Source organism: Coenobita brevimanus, chromosome 92, assembly GCF_032717465.1.
Source record: "Coenobita brevimanus isolate Jiangsu-jjx chromosome 92, ASM3271746v2, whole genome shotgun sequence".
Taxonomy (NCBI): Eukaryota; Metazoa; Arthropoda; class Malacostraca; order Decapoda; family Coenobitidae; genus Coenobita; species Coenobita brevimanus.
In genome coordinates this window covers 12,046,868-12,059,983 of record NC_137045.1, presented here as the reverse complement: position 1 = coordinate 12,059,983, position 13,116 = coordinate 12,046,868, and positions in this window count along the sequence as shown.

Sequence of the window (13,116 nt, the reverse complement as noted above, 5' to 3'; positions counted from 1 at the left end):
AATTTCAGTCTTTCCCAGTGAAGGGGTGAGTAATAATCCCCTCTGACTCACCGAATGACCCCCTTCTTATAATTCTTCTTCCTCATACACAGCATTAGAGAGAGATTACAAAGCACAAGAGGTCTATTGGCTGATAACGACGGGAAAAGGGAATAAGGGTGACATGTGAGGTGAAACCCTAATTGGATGTCGAATAATTGATCAGTTGGCCCATAGCGATAGGAAAAGGCCTTATGCTGATGTGTGAGATGAAAGCATTATGGGATGACTGATACACCCACATACAGCAAGGCATTAAGGTGGAGCAATGATGTTTAAATTTACTTACCACACAAAATAGATCAGTAATAGTGAGACTTCCACGACAAAAAAAAAAAAAAAAGGTCATTGTCAGATTAACATGGTGTGTCAAACTCTCTTTACCTTGCACACACACACACACACACACACACACACACACACACACACACACTCCCACCAGCCAAGAATGTGTAGGAGGCATAAACCGGTGTCCAAGAATATGCCTAATGGACTCTTAACCCTTTTCCCTCAATTAAGACAATCGTAAGGGAGCATTTGACGATGATAAAAACCTGCCGTCATGTCGTTTCGTCCTAGCTGTAAAATCTGTCAGTCGTTTATGGTCGAGTCGTACGTCTGAAATAAATGGTCGTGACGTTCTCTCTCAGGGGGCCTGGTTGTCATGATGCTCTGTTTATTTGTGAATGGAATGTTTTAGTGTCCTCTATAATGATGTCAATAATTGTAGTAAATAAATGACAGAATGAGGTAATAAAAGATGTCAGTAAAGGACGTAAATAAAGGAGGTATTGTGTGTGTTTTTTCCTCTTATATTTTTTTCTTCCTATTCTTTCCTTTCGATTTTTCTCTGGTTTTATAATTTATCCTTCAGTTTTCTCTTCTTCGCAAACTTCTCCTATCGCTTTGTTCCTATCTTTGTTTTCATCCAGCGGTAGAGTTCAAAATATATTCCTGCCAATCCTGAAATTTTTGGCTACTGTGAACTATGAGACATTTTAAATCTTATGGAAAACTGGCGTTGTCTCATAAAACCCACGGATGGCGGGGCTAAATTTGCTGACTGCAGAAAGAGCAATTTCCCCCACACTAATACAATAACAGCCTCTACAGTAGGTATAATGGGTCTGAGTGTGGTTATATCTAAATCAGTCTTGATGAAGAGAAGTAATAACAAGAGTTGGGTATAAGTTTCTTTTTGCTGAAGAGGTCGAGACAGAAATAGACCGACCGACAGACAAAGAGATTCTCACACACACACACACACACACACAGTTACAAGAAAAGATAGTACCTCAAAAGGTGTTACGGTTCATACAGAGAGAGAGAGAGAGAGAGAGAGAGAGAGAGAGAGAGAGAGAGAGCAGGAAAAGAGGGCAAGAGAAGGAAATGAGAGCGAAAGAAGAGAAAAGTGGGAGAGAAACGGGAGAGGACCCTGCCAATTATCGGATATTTTACGGGCCCATAATTCACACAAAAAAGAAGCATAATTTTCAGGCTCTGGACCATTACTCGGCCACACTTCATTCACTTAATAAATTCTCCCCTGAAATGCTCCACTATGATAACAACACATCGATCATCACCGTTCTAAATTCTTTCTCTGTTACGTGGCTTTCGTTTATTGATACCTAGATGGATGAGGTTTTCTTTTTGTTTACATTACACTTCTTGCGTAAGTGACAAGGAAAATACCCCAACATTCCCCCAGACTACCACACGCAACCAGTGATGTATAATCCCGGTCCCTATTTTCAGCTCTAGGCAATGAGCGGACATGTGTTAATGGAATCCCACCAAATGGTCTCGTAGTCTGTCTGGATATCGGCACCGTAAACTTTTCTTACTCCATAAGATTTCTGATTATAAGGTACCAACGCCAATCGATTAAAATTTGATGTAGTGCGCGCGCGCGCGCGCACACACGCGCACACGCACACACACACACACACACACACACACACACACACACACACACACACACACAGCGCCAATGCACGAGGGCAAGTGTACTAACATAAATGAACACAAAGCAGGCACGCTTCCACAAAAGCACCTCCACACGCACACAGGCACCCACACATGTACCCTCGATCACACAATCACACAAACACGCACCCAGACCTCCGCAAACACCATTGGGAATCATGCCAAGGAGTATAATGGTAGTCGGAATTAACCATTTATTGGAGGGTTGTTTGTTGCTCTCGACTGAATAAGAGTTAATTATTCTGCAAACACTGGGTCACGATTCCTTTGACTGCAGTGTTGATTCATTTTAATCACCAGGCGGAGATTTTTGTCCTTTTGCAGCATATTACCCGTAGCTCAATAACAGAATATGATAAAAATTTGGCTCAATATCCTTGCCAAAATTCTTCGGGACTAGCATCCCATTCCAGTGGCAATCTGTTGTTACAGCACAACGCTCAATATAAAGAGATGGCAGCTTTAGGCCAAGTTAGAGCAAAATGGGTATTGTCAGAGATTTTCATTCTTTTGCAGTTTATTTTCTGTAAGTCAGTGAAAGAACAAGGCAATTATACAGCTCACCATCCTTTTCTTATATTTCTTCGTGACTAGCATCATATTCTAGAGCTCATTTCTTGTCACAACTTAGCATTCAAGACGAAGAGATGACGGTTTAACCCTTTATTAAAACATACAGAGTATAGTTAAAATTATATATCTATCTGTTTTAGCTTACAAACAAGTGGCGAAAGTTGACTGTGATTAGTTTCCTTAATTATATAATTTCAGTTTTATGTCACCTGCGTGTTTCATTTTCACGTCGCGTCCGAATCTCATATCAATTCATCTTCCTGACTCTCATATTCTTCTTTTTTCCTTTCTTATTTTTTTTCTTGAATTCCCGACAGTTTCTTATCTTTTTTTTTTTTTTTTTTTTTCCCATTCTCGTTCATCTTCCTGACGGTTTCAACTCATCAGTTTTTTTTTTATATTTTTTGTTACTTTTCTACTCTTCTGAGCACCTTCATCCCGTCCATCCCACGTTATCATGTGAGACGAAACTGACTCACACAGTATATTGTTAAATAAATAAGTAAATAAAAATACCCCCATCACACTGAATGCAATAGAGTCACTTAAAGAAGAAGTAACTATCTTTTCTCTCACATTAATAATTTTCCTTCTTATTTCTTTCTCCCCCACACCCTTCTAGCGTCGGTCTTGTGTTATCATGGTGTGAGAGGAAGGGTGTATGGGGGAGGGGGGGTTGTGTTTACGGTGGGTGGGTGGCGGCGTTGAGTGGTGTTTGTAAACATGATAGTCTTGGTGCTAACTTTAGGCTGCCAGTGGGCGACGGTGGTGGTCCTTTTCTTTCCCTGTTCCCTCCACCCTCCACACGCACACCTGCCTGTACAAGCACCTGTCCTTAATGGTGGTCTCTGTCTCTGTCTCTGTCTCTCTCTCTCTCTCTCTCTCTCCCTCTTTTTTTTTTTTTTTCCTGTTATCAGCTATGGTTCCATTTTTGCTCCTGATATTGGCGTCATACGGTACTTGTCCTTAATGAGGTCTCCTTTCCGATCTGCACCTGCCTTTTGATATCTGTCCTCAGCAATCACCCTCTGCTTGTCTCCCCACACCTGCCTCTACACTTAACTGTCCTTAATGGTGATCACTATTATACGACCACACCAGTCTCTCCTCCTCCCTTTCCCACCCTTTCCCAGACACACAAAAATCCTCAGCGATGACTCTATCTTACATTCACACACCCGTTCTCATATGCACACATCTGCTTCCAAAGATGTTCTCAGCAGGTGTCACTTTATTTACCTTCTTGTCATATACTTCACTTTCTCCTCCACAAATGCCTTCACTGATTTTAACCATTTCACTACGGTGGTCCCTTTATATTATATGCTTTATCCCTATTGCCACCAGAGAACTTTACTTTGCTTTTTACGACCTTTCGAAGTGGAGGCGTCGGACATTAGCCTTCCTTAATCCCTACACAACAAGAGGTCTCCCGATGCTGACTTAAATCACTTTAAGGTAGCAGAACTAAGTGGCTAATTAAATAAATAAATAAATAAATATCATCACCACCCTATTTGCATTTCACATATTTTTGTTAACTGTACCTTAAAAAATAATTTTATTACGATGACTTAAAACTCAATATTTGCACCCAAGAAGAGTCTATTCAGCTTAGCTGAAAACTCTGTTCGGGAAAGAAGCAGAAACAGTCTTCCTTAATCCCTTGTGTACCGTGACGTTTTTTCCATCATCTTAGCTACCGTAGGACAGATAATTATTTGATACTGACGGCGTTAGAAACAATCTCCTTTAACCACTTCCGCACCACGAAATCTATAGTTTCTTGCCACTGCCAGACGATTTTATTCAGCTTGCGGAGACGTCTCGAAGTTAGGTTTCCGTTTTTCACTAATGCTTCTTGTTTCTGTCCTCATTCTGCCTCATAAACATTTCCTAACATCTCAACAGTGTGTTTATTCTCATCTGATAAAGTTCCGTAACCCATTTTCAGTTTAGCCGATGGTCTAGTGGAGTCAGATTGAAGTGTAAATTTGACTGGTAACCAAGGAGATAAATTTTGTCATAACTAAGGCCTATTATAAATCACGTAACGAGTTGTGGGAGTGACTCAGTTCCGTCAGATGAAAACAAACCACCAAACACATGTCGACTCCCTGAAACACCTGTCCCTGTCCCTCTCTACACAGCTGTGCTGAGTGATGGCAGGTGTGCTAGCCAGGTTAATGATGTGTCTTGCTAAAGAACATGCTCTCTTTCTTTTTTCTATACTCTCTCTCTCTCTCTCTCTCTCTCACACACACACACACACACACACACACACACACACACACACACACACACCACACACCGGCAGCAGGAAATTGTTTTGGCCCACCGCTATATTTCCCTACTCCTCACACGAAAAGGAAAAACAGAAGAAAACGAGAAAATATTGGAAGGAATATCGATTTTTGTAGGTCTGAATGTAGGTTGCTTTTTTTTTTTTTTTTGCTTTCTTTTTTTTTTTTTTTTTTTGGAGGGGGGGGTGGCGGGTAGGAGAGTGGGGTTTGTTTAGCATGTACAACCTTGAGTAAAAGTTTGTCGACACTTTCTCTGCATAGTATGGCAGTGGAAGGTGCTATATGATCTATTTTTATGTGACAGCAATATGAAAACAAAAGTGTAGGAGAACCAATGATATTCTGTCGTCTGGGGAGGAATGAGCAATCTGGAAGACAGGACACAGTGTTGGCAGGAAAGTGTCAGACTCCTTTTACTCATACCTGTACCAAATGTATGCCATGCCAGAACACATGTGCAGCCTCAAAAAAAAAAAAAAAAAAAAAAAAAAAAAAATATTTTTAAATCTTGACTTCATATCCTCAGGAAATAGGGAGCAAATTTTATACTATTCAAGCCTATGTGGGTGAATATTTTTCTGAAACAGATTTCGAAGGGGATGAAATAAACAAATACTGGAAAGAATATCGAGTTCTTGTTGGCCTCAGTGTATGTAGATTTTTCTTTGTGTTTTGGATAGAATGTGCACTTGCCGTCAAAAGTTTATTTACACTGCCTCGAAACAGCAAATATGCCAGGGAGATATTGCCATTCTTTTCAGTCCGATGGCGTGTTTTTATTACCATCAGTCTACCATTACTGTATTTTCACTTTAGGGCAGTTTCTTGTAGTGAATGGGATAATGAAGGCTGTATCTAACCCCTGCCATTGTCAAAATCTCTTCTAAGCTGAATAAAATTGATTGTAGGCAACAGGAATACACGCCACTGGAGTGAAGGGGTTAATCTAAAACACCAACATACAAGAAATATGAATTAGTTAGACAGTCGATTTTTCAGTAAAAATACTCCTAACTTAAACTGTCCCTTTGCCCAAAAATGGGATGAAATCTCTCAAGCTGACGCACTATAATGTTTTTACTCCAGCTTGGTCTAAAATTGCCAACTCTCCATCATGAATGCCGATTTGTGAGATGAGAATACATTAGCACTAGAATATGGTGCTAGTCACGAAGATATGCTATGGAGAGGATGGTGAGCCATAGTATTGTCTTTTTCTGCCACGCAGCTAAGTGAAATAAGCATAAAAAGGACCGAAGACGAAAAGAGTTTAGTGGGATATTTTTTTACGACTCTGTGACTCCTGAAGTTGTATCATCAGGCGTCTCAAGACATGCATTTTTTTTTTTTTTTTTAAGTGAAAACGTATCTCGGGCAATCTTTAAAAACATGATATTCTGTTTAACCTACATCTAGTCTTGCAACGAAGACGTATGTAATATTTCATTCTTAACTTCATCAGGCGACAATTTTCAGATTTGAGAAGAATTCTCGTGTTGAAGAGGTTGAAAATATGCTCTCTAACTTGCATTGGTGATATGTAATGGTAGGTACATGCTATTAAGTTAGGTATAGATCCGTTCATCCTCTCTCTCTCTCTCTCTCTCTCTCTCTCTCGGGATGCTAATGAGAAAGATGGTAATCCACTGGCTCTGTCCACCAGCTCAAACCCCCACCACATGCCACCATTACCACACAAGCCCATAATCACTCTATCATCCCGTTCTTTATTTCGTGAAGGGGGCACTGCCGTATTTCATCGCCACGGCCCATAACGAGTTGATGGATGGGGCTGGATGGACGGGAGGGTGGCTGGGTCATGGTTATTTTACTCCCTCCCGTACATGAAACTAGAGCAAAATGTGGAAAGAATACAGAGCAGCGTGATTGATGCATTTTTGTCATAATCATCATCATCATCAGAATTAGCGTTACAACCCTAAAGGTAGTGCATTCATTCTTGCAATTTATTATATCGAAATCTGGCAGGGTTCAGAGCAACGTGACTATTGTATCATCATCATCATCATCATCATCTCAACCTGTTTTTAATGCTGCTTCCGCAAGGTCCTTGCCGATTAATACTTCCTTCACAATACCTAACTCTCTGCACATCTATTTTTAGGGGAGATTCCTTGTCTCTCCGTCTCTCTCTCTCTCTCTCTCTCTCTCTATACCTTTAATACCAATCCCAGCAATGATGTACCCAAATATAAAATAATACTACCCAACATTTCCCAAGAGACTAAAGGTTAATGGGTATCTGTGCCTTCGTTTTACTGACCCAGGATCGCCAAAGCTAATAATCCATTCGGCCAATTAGCGAGCCTTGTTTTGAAGTCGGGCTGGGGGATACCTTTTAATACCAAGGCAAAGGGAATTATTGGCCAGATTTAGCGCCGTCTATTCCCGGTAGCACAAACACAAACTTCGTGGCTCCTGCTTAGCGAATTATTCATATTACACTTTGTTAATCCCTTGTTTCTATATATATATAACAACTGCCTCTTGTATGCATTTTATACATATTTTTCTTGATATGCTTTTATGTGCAATTTATATATCTTCTTACAATGGACACAATTAGCATCAGTACCATACATGAAGATATTAAGATACAACAAGCAGAATGAATCGCTCAGGAAGAGTGTTACTAAATTTAATCCACAATGAAAACAACCCTTGACCTCTCCAGGCCTAGGGCATTATTTCTACTTTAATCTGGCGATTTTATTCAGATGTGGAGAAAACCCAAGAAGAGAATGGGTTTAATTAGGGCTTTATCTGAGCCTCTCCAGCTCAATAAGTGTGTTCTGGGCTTTAAAGTAATGCAGTGAGAGAACCTGGATCGGATGGAAGAAACGTCGTCGAGTTGAAAGGGTTAGAAGCGTCAGGATGGGCTTAGATGAAGAGAGACGAGAGAGAAAGTGAGACGAATTTTGATGGGGGGCGTAATTTTTATTTTTTTATACTGCTAACTGGCGAATTTTCTTCAGACTGGGAGAAAAACTTGATTAAAAGGGTTAAAAGAGGTGGTATCTAATTAGTCCAGTTCGAAAAGTCTCTCTTAAACTAAAAATAATAAAAAATCGTCCACAGACAACAAAAATATAGCTGAAAACCCGTCTTTAGAGAGAGAGAGAGAGAGAGAGAGAGAGAGAGAGAGAGAAGGCGGGGAGGGGGGGAGGGTAGAAGCGTCAGGATGGATTCATATGACGAAAGAGGAGAGAGGGTGAGAGGAATCATGACAGGGAGACGTGGAATAACACGGCTTGAATATCCGTTTAAGTCCGGGACGGGAGGGGACTGAAAGGGTACGAGTTGGGAAAGCGAGGGGAACGATTAGGGGCTTGTCATTACTATCATCATCATCAATATCAATCAGTTAAAGAGACCTAGAAGGGGAGAAGGATGAGGCTAGCATCTCCTACTCCTCCTCCTCCTCCTCCTCATCATCATCATCATCATCATAACTCTCTTCCCACTAAAATACGCTGAGGTGGGTTGAATTCAGGAACGGACTGAGAGAAAAGCACAAAGTAAGATAACTAACATCAGTGTCCAATGAAAATGGGTCACACATCCATTCAGACAACATTCAAGTGCGTGAAGGTAGGATGTAATGTATTCACACTTCGTATAAAAAGGGTAATTCTCTCACCCGTGTAAAGTCCACTGAGTTAAAATTTAATGTAGAAAGGAAGGGCAAAAGAAAGCAATAGCAACTTTCCTCCTCTCTTCGTTAATAAATCTACTGCTTCTTGTCCAGATAGTTTACACTCGTCATATTCTTCGCAGTTGCTATTCACAGTGTTATAATCTGTTTGGGGAGAGAGGAAGCAGTTCACACCAAAGATCAAACAATAACAGTCAGGGATCACACACTCTTTTACTGACTCACGGTAAACCCTTCGCGCCTTAAGACCTTCCGGGCACAAACACGAGGCTAAATCGTCTCCCTGGTGACACATCAGGTGCTCCGCCACGCCAGGCAACTCCCTAACGAGCACTTACCCACAGGTTTAACCCCTTTAGTCCACGAGCTGTCTTTTGATCTGAAAACGTTCGTCGGATAATAACTTGAATGAAATATACGACACTGTATAGCAACGAATGAGTTCGTGGAATTTTTTCGTAATCGATAGCTAGCTAGCTGGCTATATAGACAGAAAAAGACTGATAGATAGTTATATAGATGGATATGATACAGAGGGATAGACAGACAGATAGACTGAGAGAAAGATATAGATAGACAGATATAATCAGGGCATCCTTTTGTCGCCACCACTACTTCAAGTCTATCATCATCATCACTACTTTAGGTATAAAATCTATCCTCTGCTGTAAAAATCAGCTTCTCATAACCAGATTTTCTCGCTGCAGCACTGCAAGTCCACCTCTCTTCTGCCGCAAGTACTCTGACCGCTGCTCTTCCGAACACTGCTGGCATTCCTTCCCTATCACGGCGGACACGAAGCACGTCCACCTAAATACAGCATCTGTTTTCTGTCCAATTCTCAAATCAAATACAGTACTTAACTTGGGTTCTCAATCCTTCATGTACGCAGCTAGTAAACCGCGGGACTGTCCTCCATTTTTTTCATTTTTTTCCATATTTTTTCAGCTTTCTTTGGGGGGGGGGGATAAATTTTGAAGGCTATCAGACATACGTTCAATCTCTCCTTTCTTCCTAACTTTTCCTTTTCCTTCCTATTACCTTTTACATAAGAAAACTCACTAATCCGTCTTCATCCTAGTTTACGACTCCCTTAGGACTGATTCCACTGCTGGTCTCATTTCCCATTTGGTCTTAACCTGTCTCACTTTCCCTCATTCTACCTCGCTTTTATTTCTCGTTTACTTCTCGTCCGCTTGAACCCTTCCTTATCTCGGGCCCATCTCACAAAGTCCCTTCACCTTGCTCACTTTAGTCTCCCCTCCCCCCCCTCTCTCTCTTTCTCTCTCTTCCTCTCTCTCTCTCTCTCTCTCTCTCTCTCCCATCGGATCCATTACAGTCTCCCCTTCGTTCTTCCCTCTCTTTTCCGTCAAGCTCTGACATCTTCCCTTCCCCTCTTCTACGCCCCCTTTTCCCCTCTCTTCTTTATTTTTCCTCACAGTTACAACCTCATCCATTTCTCCGTCCCTTTTACTCTCCCGCCCGGAACTGCTTTCTCACCTACACACGCTCCTTTCACCGCCTCGCCTCCTCCCTCTGCGAATTCCTACCGTCAGCTTGTTCCTCCTCCTTCGTCCGCCTCGGCCACATAATATGAGCGACGCCTCCAAACGCCTTTAGAATCTTTTGCGACGCAGCCAAAAATGAAATGATCTTAAAATTTCTTCCCTAGATCCGAGTTGGAGCTTGGGAATGCGCGTGGGGTAATGGACGTTTTTAAATTATTATTTTAGCAAAAGTACTATTTAGCTGGGGAAGAGACGAAAGATGATGTGATAACTAAAGGCCCATTTTTTTTTTTAATGTTATCATAATCATACGGAAAGAATCTACTCTTGTATTCGTATATGACAATAAATTTTAAAAAATGGCGATTCCTGGGTGGGTTTGTAAATGATATATACATCTATTCAACATTTTCATTGTTTTTTTAATGAAAAGTCACGCATATCACAACACCAATTTCTTACTTCTTTTTCTTTTATGCTTGTTGTGTCGTAATTTCCTATGATTTAGTCTCCTTGACTTTCTACGATGATTGCTGTTCTTCTTACTGATGTGTCAAAATACACCTCCGAGGAATTAAACCTGGGAATTGTGAAGAAGCAGACCTCTGTCACTGCACAAGACTGGCTTTAATGATTCTGAGAACCCTCAGGGGCAGCTGCCCTACTGCAAAGCGTATTTTTGCCTCACAAATCTCCACCAGGTGTCAAAGAAGAACAAAAGAAGCTGATGTTTAGTTACAGAGAACATACATCTGCTTATCGACAATGGTGATTACATAAAACCCCAGTGCAGCAGCTGCCTGGTTCTCATGTTGTTCAGAATGTTTAAAGTGAGTGTGGTTCTGTGGGAAAGGCTCGATCTCGTACCTGATGGACTCTGATTTACTTCTCGTGAGGTGCGTCCTGAGGTATTTTCACTCAACATATCGCGTGTTCTCTGGGATGGACTGAATAACGTGGTTGCTGGATGAAATAGGTAGTTTTATAGTATGCCATTATGCGTGTTTTTTTTTTATTATGGTATACCAATTAGCGTAGGTGTCATTATTTATATACGTATCATCTGTTACACCCGTAGATATTTTCACTCGCGATGCTGTGTTCTTCTGGATGGACTGAATGTTGTGGTTGCTGGCTAAAAGAAGTGCCATAGCTTTATATCACGCCATTTTGCTTTTCTTAACGTGGAATTATTATAAGTGTAAATTTATACATATCTTCTACAGTGGGTCGATCACATTTTCATTTTGTAAAGTAAATACGTGTAGGACCGGGAGGCTAAAAGAATAAGTTTTTCATACATTCACTTCGATGGCGTCATTTTCTTCCTCATATTCTTCATATTCCAAACGTTTACATTCAGCTCAGGAAACGTTTTTTGGACAGGAGGAGTTAGACGCAAAATGTCTATCTATCTATCTATCGATAGCCCGACGCCCTAATCCCGCAAAGGGTGGCCGCAGACAAAATTTGCGGGGCCGCAGACAAAACTCCTCCAAGTCGCTCTGTCACCCACGGCAACAAAAATAAATCTACAGCGATTTTTTTTTTCTCTCTCTCTCTCTCTCTCTCTCTCTCTCTCTCTCTCTCTCTCTCTCTCACTGGAGGGGTTAGATATAGCCTTCATTAATCCCTCGAGTATAAGGCCGTTCCCCAGACATGTATAAAATCGCCTGGAACCAGGAAAAATAAAGTTAAAAATAACGTCCTTGGATTAAAAGGGTTAAGGAGCACAGCAGTTAAGTCGGTGATGCGGAGGTGCTAAGGTGTTATCAGCAGGTGCCAGTCCTGAGCTCAGCAGGGTGGGGGTGGGGGAGTGGGGGTAGAACAAGGAAAAAAGTCGAAAAATAATAATGATAATGAGGGGTAAGGAAGCGATGGGGAAGGAATAAAAATAATGAAAACGTTAATGAAATGGAAGGAATGTGTATTAAACTAGGATGAAATTACCGTAGTCAATGAGGAAATATCAGCTGTATTAAGATCAATAATTGCTTGTGGAACTGAGGAAATGTGTGTTATACTAAGATTTAACGCTGAGGAAGAAGCAAGAGAGAAGTAGGATGTTGCGCCAATGTTGCGTCTTCTCACATGAACAACAATACTTCAGTGACGGAGAGAGAGAGAGAGAGAGAGAGAGAGAGAGAGAGAGAGAGAGAGAGAGACTGACGCTTAGAAAGGGTTCCTGGAAAATCTCTCACAAACACTACTCGTAACCTAAAAAATAAATAAACAAATACATAAAAAAAAAAGGGATAATCTGTCGGCAGCTGGAATAAAACGGATACATTTTCTCACGACTAAAGACAGTAAATGGAAACAGATTTTAAATTTAGCCTTTGAGAGAGAGAGAGAGAGAGAGAGAGAGAGAGAGAGAGAGAGAGAGAGAGAGAGAGCAGAATGAAAGGCGAGTGACAAAAGGCGAGACACTGAGAGGCAGATCAAAGAGACAGCTCACAAGTCGACCCAGGTGGAATGAGCATGTAGTATGTCTTCGTCCCGTCTCCCGCTGTCATTCCCGTCCGTCTGTTTCATTTGAGCTGTCTGTTTTATTTGAGCTGCCTGTCTGTTTTATCTGAGCTGTCTGTCTCTGGTCTGCTCCTGCTATTGGGTACACGTTGGACGCTCGTCTGTCTTTCCATCTCACTGACACCTTATTGATTTAGTTTTGGGTTTTATTTTTCGTTTCCTTCTTTCGCTTCTTTATTTCTTTACTGTCTATATCGTATTTATGTTTTTCAGGGTCGTATTTATTGCTGACTTGCATTTATTACTACTTTTACCACTAATTTACTATTTTTAACACTGTTCACTTCATGTCGCCAGTGTGTGTTGGTTTCCAAGTGTGTGTCTTGTTGCCAGTGTGTGTCATTCTCCTAGTATGTGTCGTGCTGCTAGTGTGTATCAGTCTCTTAGTATATGTCGTGCTGTTAGTGTGTCATGCCGCTAGTATGTGTCAGTCTCTCTGCATGTGTCGTGTCACTGATGTGTGTCGAGTAGTTCTGAGTGTCGCACCAACCCTGTCAGG